Consider the following 24,317-nt stretch of genomic DNA (forward strand, 5'->3'; position numbering starts at 1 on the left):
TGCCATTTCGTTGTGATGAGAAAGATAAGTCGAATGATTCCTCTCAAGGGTACATTCCTATCAACTCTTCCACTAAATCTAGTAACATGGTTGTTTTCAATGATCCCCTCTATGAAGAGATATCTCCTTTTGAATCAAAAGATAAACCTTTTAATAGATATGATCATACTTTGTTGGATGATGCCCTTGATGACTTTGTTGCTCCTAGAAAACGCTCCCTTCATGAGGATCCTTTTGTGCAAGAAGATGACATTATCCCTACATTTCGTAGTGATGGCATTTCCTTTTCCAACAAAATTCCCACTAGAGATGATGAATTAATGATAAATGCTTACCCTTCTCCTAAAGTTTGTCTTACCCATAAGCATCCCTTAGAGAAAGAAGATGAAATAATAAGCAATTTCCTTAATTCTCTCTCCCCTAAAGATCATATTGAACATATTTTGAGGAAAGAGGATGAGTTTAACACATCTATTGATGCTCTCCCTCCTAAGGATGAGGAATTAATAAACAATGTTATCTCCTCTCCCAAAATTGACAATGCTTCAAACATTCCTTCCAACAACTTCACTATTTGGGATGAACCATTAGAAGAAGGTGTAGATTATTCTCTACCCTGTGAGAGAACCCTAGCCAAAGGGGATGAAATCAAGATTAAAAACTCCCTTGATAGTTTCTCACCTTCCTCGAATCTCAATTATTCTCCCTCTAAAAATAAAGCATCTCCCTCTCCTCAACTTGGTTCTACTCATAAGGAAACCCTAGCTCAAAGCAAGATGGTTAACATCTCTTTCAAAGATCTCCCTCTCAAAAGTGAGACTTTAGAGAGTAATGTTGATTCTTCTCCTAGAGAGTTTATTCCCCATGTAGATCCTTTGATGATAGAGGATGATATGACCTTTCCTACTATTACTTTTCCTACTAGAACATCAATGCCTACCCCTGGTCTCTCTCCTAAAATTGATTTAATCCGTGATAAGATTTTAGTGCAAGAGAAGACTATCAATAATTTTTCCAATACTTTTGTTCATTCCTCTAAACCATCCTTAATCAATTTGATACATGTGAATGAAACACCTAACAAACCTCTCTTCACTGTCCAAGGTGCTTGTCCTTCTCAAAATTCTCAACCTTTAAATAAGCCTATCTTAGTGGTTCAAGGTGGTTATGCTAATGATTCTTTTTGCACTCCTAAGAAACCTATTATTACTGTGCAAGGAGGTTATTCTACTAAGAGCCCTTATGAGTATGCTAAGCAACTGACTAGAGAGAGTTATCATGCGATTGCCCATACTTATAATACTAGAAATAATAGGCAGCCTAATCTTCCTCCTGTTACTCCAGTGTCTCTTCCTAATCCTCAACCAATTCTTCCGTAAGCTCCACGTATTTCACAAGTTCTCGGTAAGGAATATGATCTCATAGAACAACTTAAAGCTACCCCTGCTAAGATATCCCTTTGGGATTTGATCCAAACTTCTTCCGCTCATCATGGAATGTTACAAGATGCCTTGAAAGATTTGAATGTTCCTCCACCTAATACATCTAGTAATATAGTGTCTTTGGTTAACTCTGCGATGAATCCTAAAACTCAAATTGTGTTTACTCAAGATGAGTTGCCTACTAGTGAAATTCAACATCAATATGATCCCTTGATGATTGTGGTTATCATAAATAACACTGCTATAAGACGAACACTGGTAGATAATGGTTCTGGCCTTAATGTGGGTAGCATTAATCTATTACATAAGATGAATGTGGATACATCCCTTATTGAGCCTGACTCTCATCCCATTCGAGGCTTTGATAATGTGGCTAAGTCTTCATTAGGTATTATCACCTTACCCATCACAGTGGGACCTGTTACTTTGCCTACTCCTATCCATGTTATGTCGGGAAATCTAACATACAACTTGTTATTAGGGAGACCTTGGATTCACAGTATGCAAGCTGTCCCCTCTACATTACATAGACAAGTTAAATTTATTTATAAAAATAAGACATATACCTTGATAGGTGATACTAATTTTCAAACTTGTTTGCAAACATCTACTTCCAAAGGGAGTTCTTCTAAGCCTTCCTCTTCTAGTGATGACTCATTAAACAAGATACCTATGGATGAATCATCACCCTCTGATAATCAAAATTCTTTGGATGAGTCTGAAGTTCCTGAAGAAGATTCTTCTCAACTTGAATCTACACATGAAAAGGCTTTTGATCCTGAGAAGGTTCTCGCAGAAGACGATTGGGGATCTCTTGATTTCAATCCCACCTTTGTAGGTGAGTATAGGGTTCCTCCTAGAGTGCTTAAAGTTAAAAAGAAGGAAGAAACTAGAGATCAATCAGTCTTACCTGAACCTATGAGCAATAATTTTGTGGCTGCTTCTCAAACTTCTTCTCCTCACACCTCTAATTCTGAAGAATTTGATTCTTTGCCTTATGAAAAACCACCTTTTCTTTCTGAAATGGCTAATCGTTATGGTCGTGGTTTCCATATTTTGGCTAAGAGTGGCTATAGTGGAAATGGTTGTGGCACAAATGAACAAGGAATTAAAGTTCCTTTAGAACATAACATGCACGAATATTCATTTGGACTTGGATATAATCTTTCTAAGCCCACCAAAGCATCTAAAAGACCATCTCTCAATGTGAATGCTATATTTAATAGTGATGATGATCTCACTTCAACTAAATCATCTTCTACTTCTATCAACTCTCATTCCCCTCATAAGGAAATCTTGGCAATGATCAAATCTCTTTATGAATCCCCTCAAATTTCTAAATCCACTTATGAATCTTTATCTCCTATTCATCATAAAGTCCTTTCCTCTAGGGATAAGGCTCTAATAAATTACACTCATCCCTCTTCTAAGATTTCTTGTGACTTTTCTTCTTCAATTTTTATCATTTTATACATGTTTTTGATCTCACTTATAGTTGAGCATTTAGCATGTCATATTCAAATACCTCATTCAATCTATCATGTCTTTAAATAACATTAATGGCTATTATGTTGCTCATCATTATGTGACATTGGTAGCTCATTTACTGGGGGCTCATTGTCATTCATGATGGTACAATTTCAAGTGCAATCATATTTTTGAAGCAACATAATAGCCTAATTTTTCTATGTTATCTCTTGTTCCTATGGGGTAATAGTGTGGAAATATTGATTATCTTTTCTTTAGAATCCTCTTTTCCTAGATATGGGAGAAGATGTGTATTCTCTTTCTTATCGTACCCACTTCTTGTGAGGAGCATTTTACATACACTAATGTCTTGCTTGCATGTAGTACATTTTGCTTATGTCTAAATCTCTCCCTAGAAGATTGTGTAAGTCCTTCTCATTGTCCTTATCCTTGGGAGGCAATGATCTTTCCTTATTTTTATCTAAGGATCCACTTTTTCCTATTTCGTGGATGGTGTGAACTTTATTACTTGATGTTATTCCTTGTATCCATTTGTTGTTGTTTGTTCAAGGATTCTCTCTTACAAGAGGTGTAAGTCCTTGAATAAAACCTCTTTTGCACTTGGTAAAATACATCCATAATGAATTCACTCTCCCAATTGGGTTAAAAAGAGCGTCATCCTTCATTAAGAATCACTTTCACCTCGCAAAAGAAGGAAGTATTGCATTCTTATTCTCTTCTTTGTCTTATTCTAGAAGATGTTATATTTGTCTAAGACAATTCCTCCTGGGGATAGGTGTCTTTTGTACAAAGATCTCTTCTCCTCTAAGGATCTCCTTTACACATACTACAAGATATCCCTTTTCAACTATCTTATCCTTGCTTAAAGAGTGCAAAACTCTCTTGCTTGGATCTATGACATTGTTGCATTTTTGGGGGTATCTTCTTTTGTGATGAAGGTAGGTATCCTTGTTCTACTTTGCTTATGACATAAACATTACACTTTTTGAGCAATGTGTCATTCTCAGAACCAGAGCATAGACTCTTAGAGCGAGATGTCTCCATTTTTCTTTTATGCAAGGTGATTATTCTCAGAACCAGAGCACAGACTATTAGAGCGAGATGTCACACTTTTGTACTATACATATGCAGGTTGTAGCATACTTGGGCATAGACTCCTATGAGGTGCTTCTAACCTCCCTTACACACACATGCATGAGGTTGAGTGGAACTAGCGGCATAAGGCTAGGCTTTCTCACTCTCCTCCCTTACATGGATCACCTAGAAAGACTCTAGGGGCTAGTTTTCCATGTCCTTTTTCCCATGGATCACCTAGACAAGATCTAGGGGCGAGAAGTCCATGTTTTCTCTCTCACTATTCTTCTCATGGATCACCAATGTGTGTATTCATGCTTTTTTCCTTTCTTTTCTTCTCTTTGCATGTTGTTTCCATTTACATCCTTCATCTTGTGTTAGAGAACTCTCAAATCCTCACACTCTTTGTTGTGTTGGAATTGAGATTTAGTCCTCTTTCTTACCAAATGATTCTCCATTAGTTTTTGATCTCATATCAAATCTTCTTGTGAGCATTTGTCATCAATATTCTTTAACAATTCGAAGTGGTAAACATGATACCCTGTTTCAACTCACTAAAATTAGCAAGCCGAAACAGGGGGGGGCATATAGCTACCCTCGAATTTCCATCACCTTCCTTAGTAAGCATTAGGTGATTTTGTGATCTAATGTGTGTTTTGTAGGGTGCGGTTCCTAATTGTGTACTGCAGATACCGTTGGGGGCTTCGTCCGACAACTTATGGATATATCCTTTTTCAAATAATGTTTACTTTTCTGTACTTTAGCTTGCATATGCACGTAGTGTTCATATGACCGCTAAAGTGGGGGCTAAATGTAGCGTCGTAAATTGTACGCACTTGCTAGGGTGGTACAATTTCACACCTAGTTTAGCACCCGCCTTGGCGCATTTTGCATTTTGCATTGCATTTCCCCTTTAGCACTTAATTAATTAATTTAATTAAGTCTAAGGTTCTATTTCATCATCATCTACATCATGAAGTTGGGCCCTTTCATTAAAGTGTGCCCCTTTCATTTTATTCTTCCAATACATCATTTAATCAAAAAACCCTAATTAGGTCCTATTTTGAACTTGGGGGCTTGATTTTGGGGGTCAAAACATCTCAAAATCACCTGTAACTTCGGGATTCTCTCTAAAATCATCATATCCGATGGCCCTGAAAATTTGGTGAAAAGTTGCCGGGACCATGGCGCCCAGAGTGCACACGGTCCCGGACATTTTTCCCAAAATTTTAGGAGTGCGATCCAATCATAAAATAAAGCTTAACCCCAAGAAATTGGCGGGAGATTCAATCTCTAGGTCAGCCAAAAGGTGAAATTAAGACCTAGGGTTTCATATATAAGAGCTCTCTTTCTTCATTGGAAAGGATCCAGAATTTTGGTTTCAAGGACCTTCTATGCAGTGAAAGAGCAGATCTTTGAAGACTTCAACAACATTCAACATCCATCCATCAAGCATCCATCAATTTCATTCATCCATTTAGGGCTTTGAAGGCATTGAAGAACAATAAGGGATCACCGACTGAAGATTGGCTTGTACCCCTCCCTTGGGGTTGGGTATGATTTCATGTTGTTTTCATGTCTTTGCATAAGCTTCATCATATCATTTGTATCCATGCTTTATATCACTTTGCATCTTGATTTGGAGCACTTACATTATCATATACAAGCAATTAGGGTTTACTTTCTAGGTTGCTCTAGTTTGCTTACTTGCATTTTAGGATCTTGTACACACACAAGGTCTGCACACACTACTTTTACAATACAACTTGGCTATTCATGGAGGTGGAAACCACCAAAGCGGGGGTTTGACTAAGGCAAAACCCTATATAGCCGCCCACCATACCTTTTCAGATATAAGTGCAGGTTTCGGGATTCGGACGACGCCGCAAGTTGCAGATCCGACGGAAGCAGACAGAGACTGAACTTCACACCAAATTCCAGCCCAGAAAGCTAGGACAGGGGCATGGGGCACCCTGGTCCCTGGGACAGGGGCACTGGGCGCCCTGGTCCTTCTGTCAGACAGCAAGTTTCAGCATTTCTGACAGCTTTTCAGGTTGCAAAACAGCAGTTTCAAGAGCAGAATCAGGACAGTGGCGCCCGCGCCCCCGTCCCGAACATTTTCACTCAGATTTTAACTCCAAGTACGCATTTGCATTCTTGTCTTGTCCTCGTGTTTACAGCTTTCCATTATTTAACCTTAATTCTGCAATCTTGTTATTAGTTCATACTTGCACTTTGGGATTAAGAATTGAACTTGTATCATTTTATCTTTCAATTACAACAAAGGAATAGAAACCCTAATAGGTAGTCCGTGGCTCTCTCTTTCACAAAAAGAATTAGCCAATTGTGTGATACCTCTAGGCTCTTTCGTATTCCGCAATGTGTGTCAAAAGGTAGGATTAGGACATGTTAGCCTAGTCTCGCTTTTTCCCCTGCACAGTATCTATTTTTAAAGTAATATTGTGTGTACTTACATTATTTTTTACAGAATTAAAATCGTAAATGTTATATACCCTACTTTTTTCCATTCTTTCAAGCTTACTTTGATTAAATTATCATTAATGTAATGATTGTAATGACTAGTGTACACGAGAGATGTTTCTACATGTAAGAATTGACAAATTTTCTAAACCTAATATAATTTCACCATTACACATTACCATGGATTTTCCTTGAACATTAGATTACTCATTCATCTGGCTAAGTCAAATTTGTGATTGTAAAATGACCCTAAACTTTTAAATTAAAATTTTAAAATAGGTCCAAATTGATCATTTCCTAATTATCCATTACCTATTGACTTGATCATGAAACATTTGAAATTGCATGGTAGGGTCTTCTATAAAATAATAAATCTAAATTCACATATCCATACATCCATAAGCGCTTACTCCAACTGATATTATCACTTAAGGAGCACAATAGTACATAATTGCATCGTCAACTTTGATTAGTATATACTCTTAGCGACATACTAGGTATCTTACATGGTTATTTGTTTCTTATATTATTATTACAAAACCAACAAATCAAAACCAAGGCTTTGGCCAAAGGACAAGATCCTGGTATAACGAACTCCTAAAGGTGTTCATCAGCACCAATTTTTCATCAAATAGTGAATCCAAGAAGCATGGTGAATATAATTGAATTATCTACAACATCACAAATCATTTTCATATTATTCACTTTTATAAATACAAATTTTTATATATACAAATTTGACCAAAGACATAACAGAAATTAATTAACTATCTATTAAAATATCATAAAACTAAATTAATATCAAATATAATTTAAATTATTAAATGACAATCTTTTACCAACACAATATAAAATTGTATGCATAACTCTTGAATTAAAAATAAATAAAATTTTAATATCATAGAGATGTTGGATATTAGAGTTGTTGGAATGTGTTGTTGTCATTGATGTCAACATATTCCTATGTTGCAGAGAATTGGTTTGTTGTTGAGAGTTGGTTTGGGTGATCTATTGCAGATGTGTTGATGTGGATTAATGGGTTTCGAGATACTTATCTCTAGTTGATTCAGTATGAGTTTCAGTGTTCCAAAAGGTGATTTGATTGAGTTGTGTAATCCGGTGTGACGGTTGGTTTTTTTGTTGGTTCTATATTGCAGAGTTGTGGTATTTGATCCATATTGCTCCTAAATGATTATATCTTGAGTTGTGGATTTCAGAGAGTGTTTGGGAAGTTCATGTGTGTCCTCTATTCAAATGGTTCATTATTTGGAAGTTCACAAGCATATCTTTCAGTTTGTTAGTTGGTGTTCTTGAGCTCCACTGATGAAATAATGATGATTCTTGTTATATGAGTTGTTGTGGTTATTGTGGTGGAATTCATGTTGCTTGCTAATGTTCTCTTATCATTTTCTATGCATTTTGGTGGTCCGCATTGATCATGGTGTCTGTTATTGAAGATTTTATTGATCTGGTGGTATTCTTTGTGTTATGTAATATATTTGGTGGTTTAGCATGTTGCTAATGATCTTGGTGAATTATTTGATTGTGTTGCATGTTTGAGGATTTGATTTGGGTCCATGCTATGACCTTTTCGACATTGTATTGGTCCAGTTATGGATTTATGTATTTTGTGGTGTAATTTTGTAATTAGTTCTTATGTGTTGAGTTGACCTTGAGGTTAAGGTTGATGATTTATATAAATAAGTGTTGTAATTATGTAAGATGTGCGTCTGCGGTTGTATCTATGACCTGTGAGAGTATTGTATGTGTGAACAAGTGAATTTATCTTTCAGTAGTGGAGAAGAGCGGAGAAGTGTTGTTGTGCAGATAGTGTTCTTAACCAAAATTGTAATCAAGCATTTGGAGATGCTATTCTTTCAGTTCATGTAATCTAGATTTGTGTCTAATCTTTGTAAAGTAGTTAGCCTTCCCAGGGTTGTAGCCCTTTTTTTTTTTGAATAGTGGTCTCTAGGTAGTTTTCCTAAATGCATGTGCATTACCCATTGTAATATTTACATATACTACTGCAGAGTATCATGATATTGTGGGTAGGTTGCCACTGTGGCTTTTCCTTAACTAGGTTTTCCACGTCAAAAATTTGTGTGTTATGTGTGTTGTTGATGTGGTGTTTATCTTTTCTATTGTTGTTCCTGATTAGATCTGAAATTGAGATTAATGTTTTTGAGTTTGGTGAAAACTGATTCACCCCCCCTTTCAATTTTCATGCATTGTTGTTGCCCTACTGCCAACAATTGGTATCAGAGCTAGATCCTTTGGAAGGAGCTTGACCACTTGAGGTGATCTAGGATGGCAACTATTGTTTTCAAGAAGGAGAGTTTGAGATTTGATGGAACTAATTACTCTATATGGAAGAACCGGATGGAAGTTCACTTGAATTGTCTTGGAGAAGATTATTGAAAGATTACAAAGAACGCATACATTGTTTCTTTGGATGGTCTTGTTATTGCAGTTGATATCAAGGATGTTGAACATAATATAAGAGCTAAGGAAGCATTGTTGAGTTCCCTAACTGATGCAGAGATGACTAATGTGATGGGATTGTAGACTGCACATGAGATTTGGGAGAAGCTAGAAACCTTGTATGAAGGATATAAACATGTGAAAATTGCTAAATTGTAAGCTTGAAAGGAAAGTATGAGTTGCTGAGAATGGGAGAAGATTAGAATATTTCATTATTTATGGCTAAAGTGAATGATCTTGTTCGAACATCAGGTGTGCTAGAGGAGTTCTTGAAGAAGATGAGATTGTGGCTAAAGTGTTGAGATCTTTGCCTCCTTCTTATAAACATAAAGTTGATACTATTGATGACATCCGAACTATGACAACTATGAAAAGAGATATGCTGCTTGGTAAGCTTGTTGCTTTTGAATTGAGTGAACTTGGTGAATCACATGGTAAAAATGAGACTGCATTTAAAGCTACTATATCTAGGAAGCAAAAGTATGGTCTGGGAGAAAGTTCAACTAGGGTTTCTAGATATGAAAAGGAAATGAGAGAGATGGAAGAAAAAGAAAGAGAATTGGAAGGGCTTGAAGCACTTATTGCCAGAAGATTTCCTAAGGGAGTCAGTAAGTATGAAGGGAAGTTACCTTTAAAATATTTTTCATGCAATAAGATTGGTCATTTTGCTTCTAGGTGTCCTAAAAGAGATAAAAGAGTGTCAAAGTATGATAAGCCTTACAAGCCTAATTGGAAGTATAGATATCAGAAGAAGTGTTATTATGTTGTTGATGAAGGTGTGATAGATGATGAGTCCAAGAAAGGGAATTCAAAGGATTAATTTGCTTTCATTTGTATCAAGGAAGATGATCCAATATCTATTGATTCTACAAGCTGTATTGTTGAAGAGAAAGCTTTGGCTGCTAAAATTGATGAGAAATATGAATGGGTGATTGATAGTGGTTGTTCACATCACATGACAGGTGATAAAGGTAACTTTGTGAATATGGAGAAGTATGGTGGGGTGTAGTGAGATTTGGAGACAACAAAGCTTGTATAATCCGTGTTAGAGGTTCTATTTCTCGTGATGGTAAGCATAATACTGATGATGTTTTATATGTTGAAGGTTTGAAGCATAATATTTTGAGTTTTGGATAGATGGTTTTGATTAATTTGAAAAACAAGTTTTAAGGACCCGAAACCTTTAACAGAAAGAACAAAAGATAGTTCAACAAAGAACAACTAGACCAGCATAATGACAACATACAAAAGACTAGCAAGAAGGCCAGTAAACTGAATGGACATCAAAAGACTAGGAACAACAAAGCATAAAAACCCAGAAAAAGACCTATTCAGCTAACAACACCTATAGAGACTTAAGAAGATCAATAACCTTGATGACCAATAGGTCATAATTTGCTGAAGCAATTTTGAGCTCTTCGATTTCCTTGTTTGGCTTTTTTTCCCTCTTTTTGCCTCTTGTCCTTGTTCTTGGTCCTTGCACATCTCCCATGCCTTCCATGTCAGGTTCTTGCTCCAGGGATCCCTTCTCATTCTCCAGCTTACTGATCAGGATTTTGGTGTTGTCAGCCGATACCTTTAGAATGTAATAACTTTGTTCAACAATGCTTATGAGACAGGTATCTATTTTGTTGAATCTATTTTCAATGTCCACCATTCTCTGATCCCTAGTAGTGTCACTATTTTTAATATCCTCCAGGGCCTTCTCCACTTGCTCAAACCTTGGGTTGAAGGCATCCCTAATCTCTTCAGCTCTGGCAATAGTCTTTCCCAAATTATCAACATACTCAGCCATGGATTTACCTTCACCAATGTTGATTGTCTCCAGAATTTGAACCCTATGACTCAATTTCTTGTTTTCCTCCACAAATTTCTTGTGACTGTTAATGAGCCAGTTGAGGGTATCCACAAAATTGTTCAAACCCTCAACAGAAGGGTTCGAAGGGGGGATTTTTTCACCATCCTTGGCTTGAGTAGTTTTGGGGACATCTCCATTGGTAATCTGTTCGACATCACCACCAACACTCTGGTTGAAACTATCCCCCGTAATCTCCTCCTCACCTTTTTGATCTGCATCAAAATCCTTACTCTTCTCTTTGTCCACCGACTCCAGCTCAGAATTGCCTTGCCTTTTCTGCTTAGTCCTTTTTTGAAAAGAAGATTTAGGTTTCTTCTTCCGAGGGGACAGAGAGTCATCCTTTTCAAAGTCCTCAGAGACCTCCGAGAAGGAGGAAGAGTGAATTTGGAAGATTTTCTCTTTGCTTTTTTTCTTGCCCTTAGAAGAGGACGGCTTAATGCTCACCTGTTTTATTTTCTTACCACCTTCAACCTCAAAGTCCTCCAGCTCTCCTCACTCTCACTTTTCGAATCATCATTAGAATCCTCACCCACAAAAAAATCAAAAAATCAGAGTCCGACCATTCCTCCTCAGAATCAGAGATAGAAAGCTGGGGATAGGCGATTTGATTAGCTTTAATATGATCATAGATTAGGACCATAAGACCTTGGTGCATAGCAGTGTCTCCCTTAGGGTTCTCTCTATGGGCTTTGATAGTGGCATTCATCGAGCAAATCGAGAAATATGGTATATTAACTTTGTCTTCATACCTGAAATGGTTGAGCAACACAAAACGGTAGCCACAAAATTTGGTAATTCTGCCATCCAGAGTGATGTAGTGCATAATTGCAAATAGAACCTCCCTCCAAGGCTTAGCAAAAGCCCTGGGAGGGTAGTAGGTCTTGCTAAGCTTAACCAAGCACTTCTTCTCCTTAGTAGTTTCAGGGTATCACTCGATGGCCTCCTTGCTAAGCTTTCTATCCCTTTAGAAATTACTTCCCTCCCTTCGGAGACCTGTCACCTGAGCAATGAGGTCTTCATCAATGGAGATAGTTTGATCTCCCATCTTCAGGGTGCCCTTCCTCCAATTTTTGCTGGAAAACTTAGTGATTTTAGCATCCCTCGCATGGAGTCTTTCCATATACCTCGTTAGCCCACCTTTCTACAAGAAACTCTAGATTTTCTCCTTTTGTTTCCATTCCTTACAATTACTAGGCTCATAGCGACACCTGTTACCTCCCATGGTTTCACAGCTCAAACCATAAAATCAAGAGTTGCAGATAGCTACAGGAAAGAAAATTCTTGAAGCGACCCCAAAAACCCAGAAAGCATGGGAGAAGGTGGCATTCGTCTTATCATTATTGGTACTAACACAATGATAATTAATATTATCCCTCCGAATCATGTTATTAATTATTATATAATCCATTTAAAATCTTTGAGGCGCAGTTATATCGATCCATGAAAATGATCAATTTGGCATCATTGAAGAGATCCTCTTCACCCTTCCAGGTAATCATGTTGTCATGAGTGACCGCCACGTTAGCTGCCCAGTCAGCGGGGCCATTTGCTTCATGATAAATGTGAGAGATAAAACATTTATCAAAGGTTTTAATAAGATGCCTAGCAACCTTAATGATATTGTTGATAGTCCATGAGGGCATAGTAATTCCTTTAAGGCAGTTAATGATATTACTAGAGTCCCTCTCGATCCAGAGGTTAGGATAGTTCCACCTTTTAACCAGAAGGATACCTTGGAAAGCAGCCATAGCTTCCGCTATGTGGTTATTTTGGCAACCTATAGGAACAACAATAATTTCCTTACAAATGCCATTTTCATCTTTGAGAATAGCACCACATCCCACTGGTCCAGGATTGCCTTTACCAGCACCATCAAAGTTTATTTTGAACCATCCATGAGGGGGAGAGTACCATTTAGCTTCAAGTCTCTTACTTTGTTTAGAATCAATCCTAAGAACACTCTTTAAGTTCTAGGAGTTGAGGATGTGAGCTTCCAAGCAATTGACAGGATTGCAAGGTTCTCCAATGATCCTAAGGTTCTCCACAATTGCCCTTTGAATTTTTTGAAAAAACAATAGCCTGGGGGAGAGAAGTATCCCTGAAGATGTGGTTGTTCCTTTCTTTCCAAATCCATCGGAGGATGTGAGGGAGAGAGAGTTGCCATTAAGTTCTCAAAGAGGGATTAGACCAATGGTAACTCCAAGAATGGAACAAATCTTGAATAGAGTTAGGAAACACCCATTCCATACAAAAATTCTTAAGAAATATTTCCCAAATAGAGACAGTGAAAGAACAGTGAATAGCCAAGTGGTCCATAGACTCTTCCTCCTCATGACACAAAACACACCTATTAGGGAGATTAAAACCTCTAATCTTCAGGTTGTCTAGTGTCAAATTTTTGTTTTGGAGAATAGTCCAGTAGAAGATATTGATCTTCGGAATAAGAACCTTAATCCAAGATTTAGACCAGAAGGGGTTCTTTGAGGGGGCTGGAGTTAGCACTCTATACATGGAAGAAACAGTAAGGTTGCCTTTGGGCTGAAATTTACAAATAAAAATATCTTCTTCATTATTCAGCCAAGAAGAAAACAAGTGTTTGTTGAGATTCATGAGTCCAGGGTGTATACCTTCAATATTTTTCCACTTGTCACCTATCTAGTACCCCTCAACAAAGGAACCAAATTTTTTTTTACAAGGGGCAGCAAAAGGGGCCCAATTAGGGATTTCCAGAAATGGCTTATCAAGCAACCAAGGATCTTCCCAAAATCTGACTTTCCTACCATTACCGACTCTCCATTTAACCCCTTTGGCGATGTTGTCTTTACACTTAGAAGATTGGTTCCAAATGTGAGAACCATTGATACTGAAATCTAAATTGATGAAAGAGAAAAGAGATGAAGAGAGGAGAGGATACTTCTCCAAATTTCACACCACTCACTATCAGAGTGAAAAAATCTACATATATGTTTAGACAAAAGAGCTTCATTGAGAGTCTTGATTCTCCTAAGACCTAAACCACCCCTTCTTTTCAATCTACAAACCTTGTCCCAAGCCACTAAAGACATTCTCTTCTTTTCCTCAACTCCAGACCAAAGAATTTGTTTTTGGATTTTTTCAATTGCATCAGCAAACTTAACTGGGATTCTAAAGAGACTAAGAGCATAAATAGGAATTCTTTGAAGGGATTATTTAAGTTGTAACTTGCTAGCCCGACTCAAGAGAGCACCTTTCCAACGCACAAGATTTCTCTGAAATTTATCCACCAAAGAACTCCAAAAGGAATAAGGGGGAGAGATGCCTAGGGGGAGGCCAAGGTAGGTAGCAAGGAGATCAGTAATCCAACATTCTAGAATTATCCTAATTCTAAGATGTCTTCTTGTAGGAGTGTTGATGAAAACACTTCACTTTTAACCCAATTGATAAGCTGGCCAGAAGTAGACGCAAACTTGCACAGGGTGTCATTCAGGATTTTGGCTTCCAAAATACTTGAATCCCCCATAATGATGGTGTCATCCACAAATTTATGGTGGGAGAAGGTGTGATCAACAAAAGAGGGTTGAAGACCTTTAAAGATACCTCTAGTCACCATGCTTTCCATGTATCTATTAAAGCATTCAGCCATAATGATGAAGAGAATAGGGGAGATGGGATCCCCTTGCCTCAAACCTCTGGAGGCTTTAAAGAAAGGGGAGGGGGATCTGTTAACAAGAACAACAAAGGAGGTAGAGGAGATAAGCTTCTTGAAGAGGTCCACAATCTATTAGAGAAGCTAAAAGCCAAGAGAACCTTCATGAGGAAAGACCAATCCACCCGGTCATAAGCCTTAGAGAGATCAAGCTTAAGAATAAAACCCTGCTTCTTGGCCATAACAAGGGAATGGATATTCTCATGGACAATAATGATGAAATCAAGAATTTGCCTTTCTGGCACAAAACTATTCTGTTGAAGACTGATCAAAGAGGGAAGGACATTCAAGAGTCTAGAGGTGAGGACCTTGGAAATTATCTTATAGAAAGAGTTGCATAAACTGATAGGCCTGAACTTATCCATGGAGTCATCTCCTTGAATTTTGGGGATCAAAGCAATGAAGGTGCCATTAATTTCTTTCAGTAATTTTCTTGCCCCAAAAAATTCTTTAACCCCATTGGAGACATCTTTCCCAACAATATCCCAGAACTCTTGGAAGAAGAACATAGAGAAGCCATTGTGTCCAAGAGCTTTATTGCCCTCAAAAGAAAAGACAACATTTTTTATCTCCAAGTTCGAAGGGATGGAAGTCAAAAGAGAATTCTTATGTTCATCAATAAGGAAAGGAATGCTCTAGAGGAAGGCATTTTGAACATCATCATCCAAGCTCTAATCCCTACAAAGAAGATCAGAGAAGAAACTTTTTGCCTTATTTTTAATCTCCTCCTCCTTGACCAGCTCCACATTGTCCACCATCAGTTTTTTGATCCTATTAGCAACTTTGTGTTTGATAGTTGACATATGGAAGAATCTGGTGTTCTTATCCCCTTCCTTCAACCAAATACATCTAGATCTCTGCTTCCAAAAATATTCTTCTTTAGCAATGATATCATGGTATCTTTTGAGGATCTCATTTTATTCTGCAATTGTCATAGTAGAGAATCCATCCTTCTAGATTTGGACCTGAATTTTGTTGAGGTCTTCTTGAATTTTTCCTTTGGCCTCAAAAATATTCCCAAAGCTGGATTTATTCCAGGTCCTTATGTTATCTTTTATGCTTTTAAGTTTCTTCACAACTCTATACATGGCAGTACCCTCAACTTGAATGTTCCACCATTCCTGAATTTTATGAGTAAGATCCAGATGTAAAGTCCACATTTTTCACACCTAAAGGGAAAATGTCTTCTCCTATTGATAGGGTCAACAATAAGAGTTATAGTGTAGTGGTCAAACCCAACACGAATGTGAGTAGACAGAGAGAAAAAATAATGTATGAACCAATCATCAGATATAAGAGCCCTGTTAAGGTGAACTTGAATGAGGTCATTTCTAGCCCTCCTATTAGTCCAAGTGTAGTTGAAACCATGCATCTCCACATCATTAAGGGCCTGAGTGTTTATAAAATCCATGAGGGCCAGTCTACTATCCAACTGAGAAGGGCATCCACCAAAATTTTCCTCCTCTTTCAATGGGGTATTGAAGTCTCCCATGACCAGCCAACTGAGGTTCTTGAAGCTGTCCCTTATTTCCATAAGTTTTTTTAAAAAATTGCTTCTGGCTTTCAAGGTATTGGGAGAATAGATGTTTGTGAGGACCCAAGAGGTGTCATCTTTTAAATGCTCAAACTTAATGCAAGAAAAATTGCTCTCTTGAATAAGAACTTGACCTCTAACACTATTGAGATTACAGATTGTTGCAATGCCTCCAGAGGCACCTTCAGAGCTACCACCACAAATGCTACCAGATTTAAAGAAATTCAAAGCTTCAACCTTTTCTCTACTCATCTTAGTTTCTTGAATAATAACAATATCTAGTTTACTGTCCCTAATTATATTCCTAATAATATCATTCTTGTGGGTATTATTAAGTCCCCTTATGTTCCAAGAAACAATCTTAATAATCACTTACCAATTCCTAACTCCTTAAGAGTCCTCTGAGTCCCATCTGCTTTGTTCTTGCTAGCCTCTTTATCTCTGACTTTGTGGTTTGAAGGTCATCCTAGGGATGAGGAGACATACCCTACATAAACTTGAGAAATTCTACTAGACTTCCTTATTTGGACAGATGGTTGATAAGGGATATGATTTACAATTCAAGAATGGGAAATGTAAGATTTTGAATAGCTTCGGTATAGAAATTGTATCAGGAACTAAAACTAGAGCTAATATATTTCATCTGAATGTTGGTGAGAAAATTTGTTTGATTTCTCAAATTGATGAGAGTTGGTTATGACATAGAAGAATGTGCCATGTTAATTTTGACTACATTATTAAGATAAGTTCTACTCAAGATGTCATAGATAGCTAAGCCTACTAATGTGGTATGTAAAAAATGTCAATTGGGAAAGAAAATAAGAATTTCATTCAAGAGAAAATTATATTCATTTAATGGGATATTAGATCTTGTGAATACTGATTTATGTGGACCTTCTAGGGTGAGAAGTTTGCAGGGAGAAAAATACTTTATGTTGTTGATTGATGACTATTCTAGGATGATGTGGGTCACTTTTCTAAGGGAGAAATCTGAAGCACTAGAGAAATTCAAAATATTAAAATCTAGAGTGGAGACAAAGACACGATTGAAGCTGAAGTGTCTAAGGTCTAACAAAGGAGGAGAATTCACTTCCGGTGAGTTTAATTATTTTTGTGAAAAGCATGGAATTAGGAGATAGTTATCTGCTCTGAGATCTTCTCAGCAAAATGGAGTTGTTGAGAGGAACAACAAAACTATTTTGGATCATGCTAGAACTATGATGATTGAAGGAAATGTTCCACATATCTATTGGAGAGAAGTTGTTAGCACTGTTGTATACACATTCAATTGGGTGCATATAAAAGGTGATTCCGGTAAAATCCCTTATGAACTATGGTTCGGTCATATTCCTACAATTAGATATTTTAGAATCTTTGGAAGCAAATTGTTGAAATGTGGCGACTGATCAGCAAAGTACTGTACACTCAACACATATCCTTGCCGGGGTCCAGGGCCGAGCTAGGCCCCGGGCAGGGGTTCGGGGGCGGCAGCCCTCGAGAAATTTTTTTTTGCCATTTTTCGTTGATGAAAACTGACATTGTAATAAAACCCTAAAAAGGCCAACTTTGTTTGTTGCCCTAAAAATGCATGTTATAAGCGGCTGGGATGCTTAAGGCATTGTAAGGTTGATGTACTGCTTTTGCTAGATAATAAGAAAGATTGGACGGTTGTGTATGGTGGACGTAACCCATTCTGGGTGAACCACGTTAAATCTCTGTGTTATCTGTGTCCTGTTTTATTTCTTTATCTTTTGTATTTAAATCTGCATATAATTGTTAGTTCATATTTGCTTCGAATCTACTTGAAACCCTAACAATTGGTATCAGAGCGAGGTTTTCTGTAAATTGGCAGGACTTTTAGATTTGAGTGGGAGCAATGGAGGATTCCAAATTCAAGGTCAAAAAGTTTAACGGCCAGAATTATCAGTTATGGAAAATGCAGATGGAGGATTACCTATATCAAAAGGATTTGTGGCGGCCATTGGAAGGAAAGGCAAATAAACCGACCACAATATCAGATGAAGAGTGGGACATTTTAATTAGAAAGGCACTGGGATCCATTCGATTGTGCCTTGCGTCGTCTGTAGCATTCAATATAACAGAAGCAAAAACGACTGTAGATTTGATGGCAACATTGGCTAAGTTGTATGAGAAACCATCGGCTTCGAATAATGTATTTCTTATGAAGCATTTGTTTAATTTGAAAATGAGTGAGGGAGGATCTATAGCAGAGCACTTAAATGAGTTTAATACAATTACCAGTCAATTGTCTTCGGTAAAAATTACCTTTGCAGAAGAGGTTAGGGCTCTCTTGATTTTATGTTCTTTGCCAGAAAGCTGGAATAGCTTGGTTATGGCTGTAAGTAACTCTGTCTCTGGTAAAAATAATTTGGTATTTGATGATATTGTTGGTGTTATCCTAAGCGAGGAAATGCAAAGGAAAAGCACTGGTGAGACTCCAACATCATCGGGTAGTGTTTTGAATGTGGAGAATAGAGGAAGATCAAAGGAAAGAGGAAAAGGCCCTGGGAATGAGAAGTCACGAGGGAAGTCAAAGAAAGGACGCTCTCAATCTAGAGGAAAGAAAGATTGCTAGTACTATGGAAAGCCTGGTCATCTAAAGAAAGACTGTTGGTCTCGGAAAAACAAAGAAGGAGACAAAAATGAAAATGACAGTAAGGAAGCTAATATTGCAAGTAATACTTTACAAGATGCTTTAATCTTATGTTTGGATAATGTTAATGATTCTTGGGTAATAGATTCTGGGGCTTCATTTCATGCTACACCCCATAGAAAATATTTTCTAGATTATGTTCAAGGTGATTTTGGATAGGTATATTTGGGTGATGATGAGCCCTGTCAAATTGTTGGAAAATGAAAGATAAAGATCAAGTTGCAGAATGGTAATGACTGGTTTCTGCAGGAGGTAAGACATGTTCCTAATTTAAGAAGAAATTTAATTTCTGCAGGGCAACTAGGTAGTGAAGGTTGCATAGTTACCTTCTCAAACAATATGTGGAAGGTCACTAAAGGATCATTAGTAGTAGCTAAAGGTGCGAAGGTAGGCACATTATATCTGTGTACTGGTAACACTTACTCTACCTTAGCTGCTACAGATAAAGTTACTGCAGGGACAACAACAATAAATGTTGCAAGAACAGATTCGATAATGTGGCACCATAAGCTTGGGCACATGAGTGAGAAAGGGATGAAAATCCTTCACTTCAAAAATCTATTGCCAGGACTAAAGAAGATTGATATAGAGTTCTGTGAAAACTGTGTTTATGGTAAACAGAAAAGAGTCAGATTTCTCAAGGTTGGGAAAGAGAAGAAGAGTGAGAAGTTAGAGCTTGTACATTCAGATGTATGGGGACTGGCTCAGGTATCATCTCTTGGTGGCTCTTGTTATTATGTTATTTTTATTGATGACTCAACCATAAAAACATGGGTATATTTCCTAAAATAAAAATCAGATGTTTTTGAAACTTTTAAGAAATGGAAAGCTTTGGTTGAGAATGAGATAGGAAAAAGTTAAAGTGTCTCAGATTGGATAATGGAGGTGAGTATTGCAGCAAAGCATTTGAAGATTACTGTTCCTTAAATGGAATTTGAAAGCAAAAGACAGTTCCAAGAACTCCATAGGAAAATGGTGTGTTAGAGAGAATGAATAGGACCATCATGGAACGTGCGAGGAGCATGAGATTGCATGCTGGATTGCCCTTACATTTTTGGGCAGATGTTGTACATACTACTGTCTATTTGATAAATAGAGGACCTTCAACCCCTTTGGATGGTGGTATTCTAGAGGAGGCATGGACTGGTAAAAAGGTAAATCATTCTTTTCTAAAAACTTTTGGTTGCGAAGCTTTTGTCCATGTTGATAAAGAAAATAGAACCAAGCTTGATGCTAAATCTCATAAATGTACCTTCATTAGATATGGGATAGATGAATATGGCTATCGGTTATGGGATTTTGAAAATAAGAAAATAATTAGAAGTAGAGATGTTATATTTAATGAGAAGGTTATGTATAAAGAACAGATGCAGGAAAAGAAGCATGAACAGGACAAACAAGAATATGTGGTGTTGGATAAGATTCCTGAAAATAAAATGCCACAAGTACCTGATGCTTAGCAACAATAGATTGTCCCACAAACTCCTGCAAGTGTTAGACGTTCTACGAGGACAAGTAGACCCCCTGAAAGATTTTCTCCTTCTTTGTATTCTATTTTATTAACGGATTCTGGTGAACCGGAAGAATATGAAGAAGCAATGTAGGTAGATGCCAAACAACAGTGGGAGCTAGGCATGAAAGAGGAGATGGACTCCTTGATGAAAAATAAGACTTGGGACTTAGTCCCTTTACTTGCAGAAAAATGAGCCTTGCCTAACAAATGGGTTTATCGGCTGAAGGAGGAGGAAGGAGGGCAGAAAAGATATAAGGTCAGACTTGTGGTAAAAGGTTTTGCACAGAAAAAGGGTATAGATTATGATGAAATATTTTTTCCAGTTGTAAAAATGACTTCAATTAGAACTGTACTTATTCTTGTGGCTACAGATGATTTACATCTTGAACAATTAGATGTTAAAATAGCTTTTCTCCATGGAGATTTGGAGGAGGAAATTTACATGTTGCAACCACAGGGATATGAGGTCAAAGGTAAGGAGAACTTGGTGTGCAAGTTGAAGAAAAGTCTGTATGGCCTAAAGCAAGCACCCCGACAATGGTATTTAAAATTTGATAGTTTCATGGCTGAACATGGTTATCATAGATGTCATTCTAATCATTGTGTATATTTTAAGAGATTTGATAATGGTATTTATATTATCCTGTTGCTTTATGTTGATGACATGCTTGTTGCTGGGTCTAACATGCAACATATAAATGATCTTAAACATAAATTAGCCAGGTCATTTGCTATGAAGGATTTGGGTGCAGCTAAGCAAATTTTCGGTATGAGGATTACACGGGACAGGAAAAATAGAACCTTGAATTTGTCCCAAAGTGAGTATATAAAGAAGGTGTTGAAAAGATTTAACATGCAAGATGCAAAAGCAGTTAGTACACCTTTGTCTAGTCATTTCAAATTGACTAAGGAGATGTGCCCAAAGGCACAAAAAGAGGTTAATAAAATGTCTAACATCCCGTATTCATCAGCTGTTGGTAGTGTGATGTATGCAATGGTATGCACAAGGCTAGATATTGCACATGCAGTGGGAGTTGTGAGTAGGTTTATGAGTAATCTAGGTATGGAACATTGGAATGCTGTGAAATGGATTCTTCGGTATTTGAAAGGAACTACTACGAAGGAATTATGTTTCAAAGGATCTAATGTTGCTCTAAGTGGATTTGTTGACTCTGATCTGGTGGGTGATATTGATTCACGGAGGAGTACTACAGGGTATGTTTTTACTATAGAGGGAACTGCAGTCAATTGGATTTCTAGGCTACAAAAGGTTGTTGCACTTTCAACCACTGAAGCTGAGTATGTTGTTGCTACAGAAGCCAGCAAGGAGATGATTGTGTTGCAATGTTTTCTGAAGGAATTGGGTCAGACACAAGAGGATAGCCCATTGTATACTGATAGCTAGAGTGCCATTCATCTTGCAAAGAACTCTACTTTTCATTCAAGGACAAAGCACATTTAGCTCAGGTACCACTTCATCCAGACTATTTTGGAGGAGGGTTAGTTACGGCTTGAGAAGATTCACACAAGTGAGAATCCTGCCGATATGTTCACAAAGGCAGTTCCACAGGAGAAGCTGATTTCTTCATCAGTTTTTGTTGGTCTTCTTGATTGACAATTGTGGAATTTATACCAGTCAAGTCCTAGTGTTTTATCCAGCGAATGTTGCATGTACAGTGGTGTCGTGTAGTATCAGTCTCCAAGTGGGAGATTGTTTGGTGTGGAGCCTAATCAGTCTCCAAGTGGGAGATTGTTGAAATGTGGTGACTGATCCGTAAAGTACTGTACACTCAGCACGTATCCTCGCTAGGGTCTGGGGCCAAGCTGGGCCCCGGGTAGAGGTTTGGGGGCGGCAGCCCTCGAGAAAAGCGGGGGTTCGGGGGCAATAGCCCCTGAGAAAATTTTTTTTGCCATTTTTCGTTGATGAAAACCGACATTGTAATAAAACCCTAAAAAGGCCAACTTTGTTTGTTGCCCTAAAAACGCATGTTATAAGCGGCTGGGATGCTTAAGGCATTGTAAGGTTGATGTACTGCTTTTGCTGGATAATAAGAAAGATTGGACGGCTATGTATGGTGGATGTAACCCATTTGGGGTGAACCACATTAAATCTCTGTGTTATCTGTGTCCTATTTTATTTCTTTATCTTTTGTATTTAAATCTGCATATAATTGTTAGTTAATATTTGCTTCGGATCTGCTTGAAACCCTAACACAAATGTTATATCAAAAGAGATGAGGATATAGGAAAATTTGATGCAATATGTGATGAAGGAATTTTTTTAGGATATTCTACTAAGAGAAAAGCCTAATGGTGTTACAACAAAATATTGAGAAAGATGGTGGAAAATGTGAATGTGAAGGTTGATGAGAATTATGAGAAGAAAACTAGAGCATGCAAATATGAGTTTGATGATATGGATGTTACTTCAAAGAAAGTGCAGACTCTGAGCATGAAGCAGAGTGATCTGGAAGAGATAGTAATTCAGGATGTTGTTGCTAGTGAAGATGTCCAAGAAATTGAAAACTAGAATAATCAGAAGACTCCTAAGTATGTAAGATTAAATCATTCAAAGAATCAGATTATTGGTGATAAAAATAAAGGTGTGATGACTAGGAGAATAATTGTTGTTGAAGAGACATGCTGGATTTCCAAAATTGAGCCTAAAGATGTTGTTGAAGCTTGTAAAGATGAAAATTGGGTAAAAGCTATGGAAGAAGAGTTAGATTGGATTGAGAAAAATAAATCATGGGAACTTGTTCTGAGACCTAAGGACAAGAATATAATTGGTACTAAACGGGTGTTCTAGAATAAGTTGAATGAACATGGAGAAGTTGTTAGAAACAAAGCAAGATTGGTATGTAAGGAATATTCTCAAATGGAAGGTATTGATTTTGAGGAGACTTTTGCTCTAGTAGCTAGAATTGAAGTTGCTAGACTATTTCTTGCATATGTTGCTCATAAGAAATTCACCTGGTATATCAGATGGATGTGAAGTCAGCCTTTTTGAATGGTGAATTGGAAGAGGAAGTTTAATTTGAGCAACCAGATGGATTTTCATTGAGAGATGAAGAAGACATAGTATGCAGATTGAAGAAAGCATTGTATGGACTTAAACAAGCTCCTAGAGCTTGGTACGTTAGATTGGACAGGTATTTGATGAAGCTAGGATTTTGTAAAGGTACTGCTAACAGTAACTTATACTTAAAGATTGATAATTATAATATTTTGATTGTTGAAGTCTTTGTTGATGACATTATTTTTGAAGGAGATGATAATTTGAGTAAGAAATTTGTTGATGATATGCAAAAAGAGTTTGAGATGTCTATGATAGGTGAGATGAAATTATTTCTAGGATTGCAAATTACATAGATTGACAAAGGAATTTTCATATCTCAATCTAAGTATGTGAAGGAATTGCTGAAGAAGTTTGGGTTAGATGATACCAAACCTGTTGGAACTCCTATGGTGATGGGATGCAAGATGACAAAAGATTATGAATCTTTGAAGGCTAACGAGACCCTGTATAGATCTATGATTGGTGGACTGCTATGTTTGACTCAGACTAGACCTGACATTATGAATGTTGTATGTCTTGTTGCAATATTTCAGGTTGATCCTAAGGAAATTCATGTTACTGTTGTGAAGAGGATATTCAGATATTTGAAGGGAACAAGTGATTATGGTCTATGGTATCCGAAGGATGATGATTTCACTTTAAATGCTTATAGTGATGTTGATTGGGCAGGTGATGTTGATGACTAGAAGAGAACTACCAGTGGAGCATTATTTTTGGGAAAGAAGTTGATTTATTGGGAAAGAAGCAAAATGCTATTTCTTTATCTACTGCAGAAGCTGAATACATTTTTGTTGCTAGCAATTGTACTCAGGTACTTTGGATGAAGCAGATGCTGAAGGATATTATAGTTGTTTATAATGAGCCTACTTTTATATATTGTGATGATTCTAGTGCTATCAATATTTCTAAGAATCTAGTGTTGCATTCTAAGACAAAATATATATCAATCAATTTTCATTTCTCGAAAGAGTAGGTGAATGAGAAGGAAGTCAGATTGGAGTATGTATC

The sequence above is a fragment of the Cryptomeria japonica genome, chromosome 10 (assembly GCF_030272615.1).
Source record: "Cryptomeria japonica chromosome 10, Sugi_1.0, whole genome shotgun sequence".
Classification (NCBI taxonomy): Eukaryota; Viridiplantae; Streptophyta; class Pinopsida; order Cupressales; family Cupressaceae; genus Cryptomeria; species Cryptomeria japonica.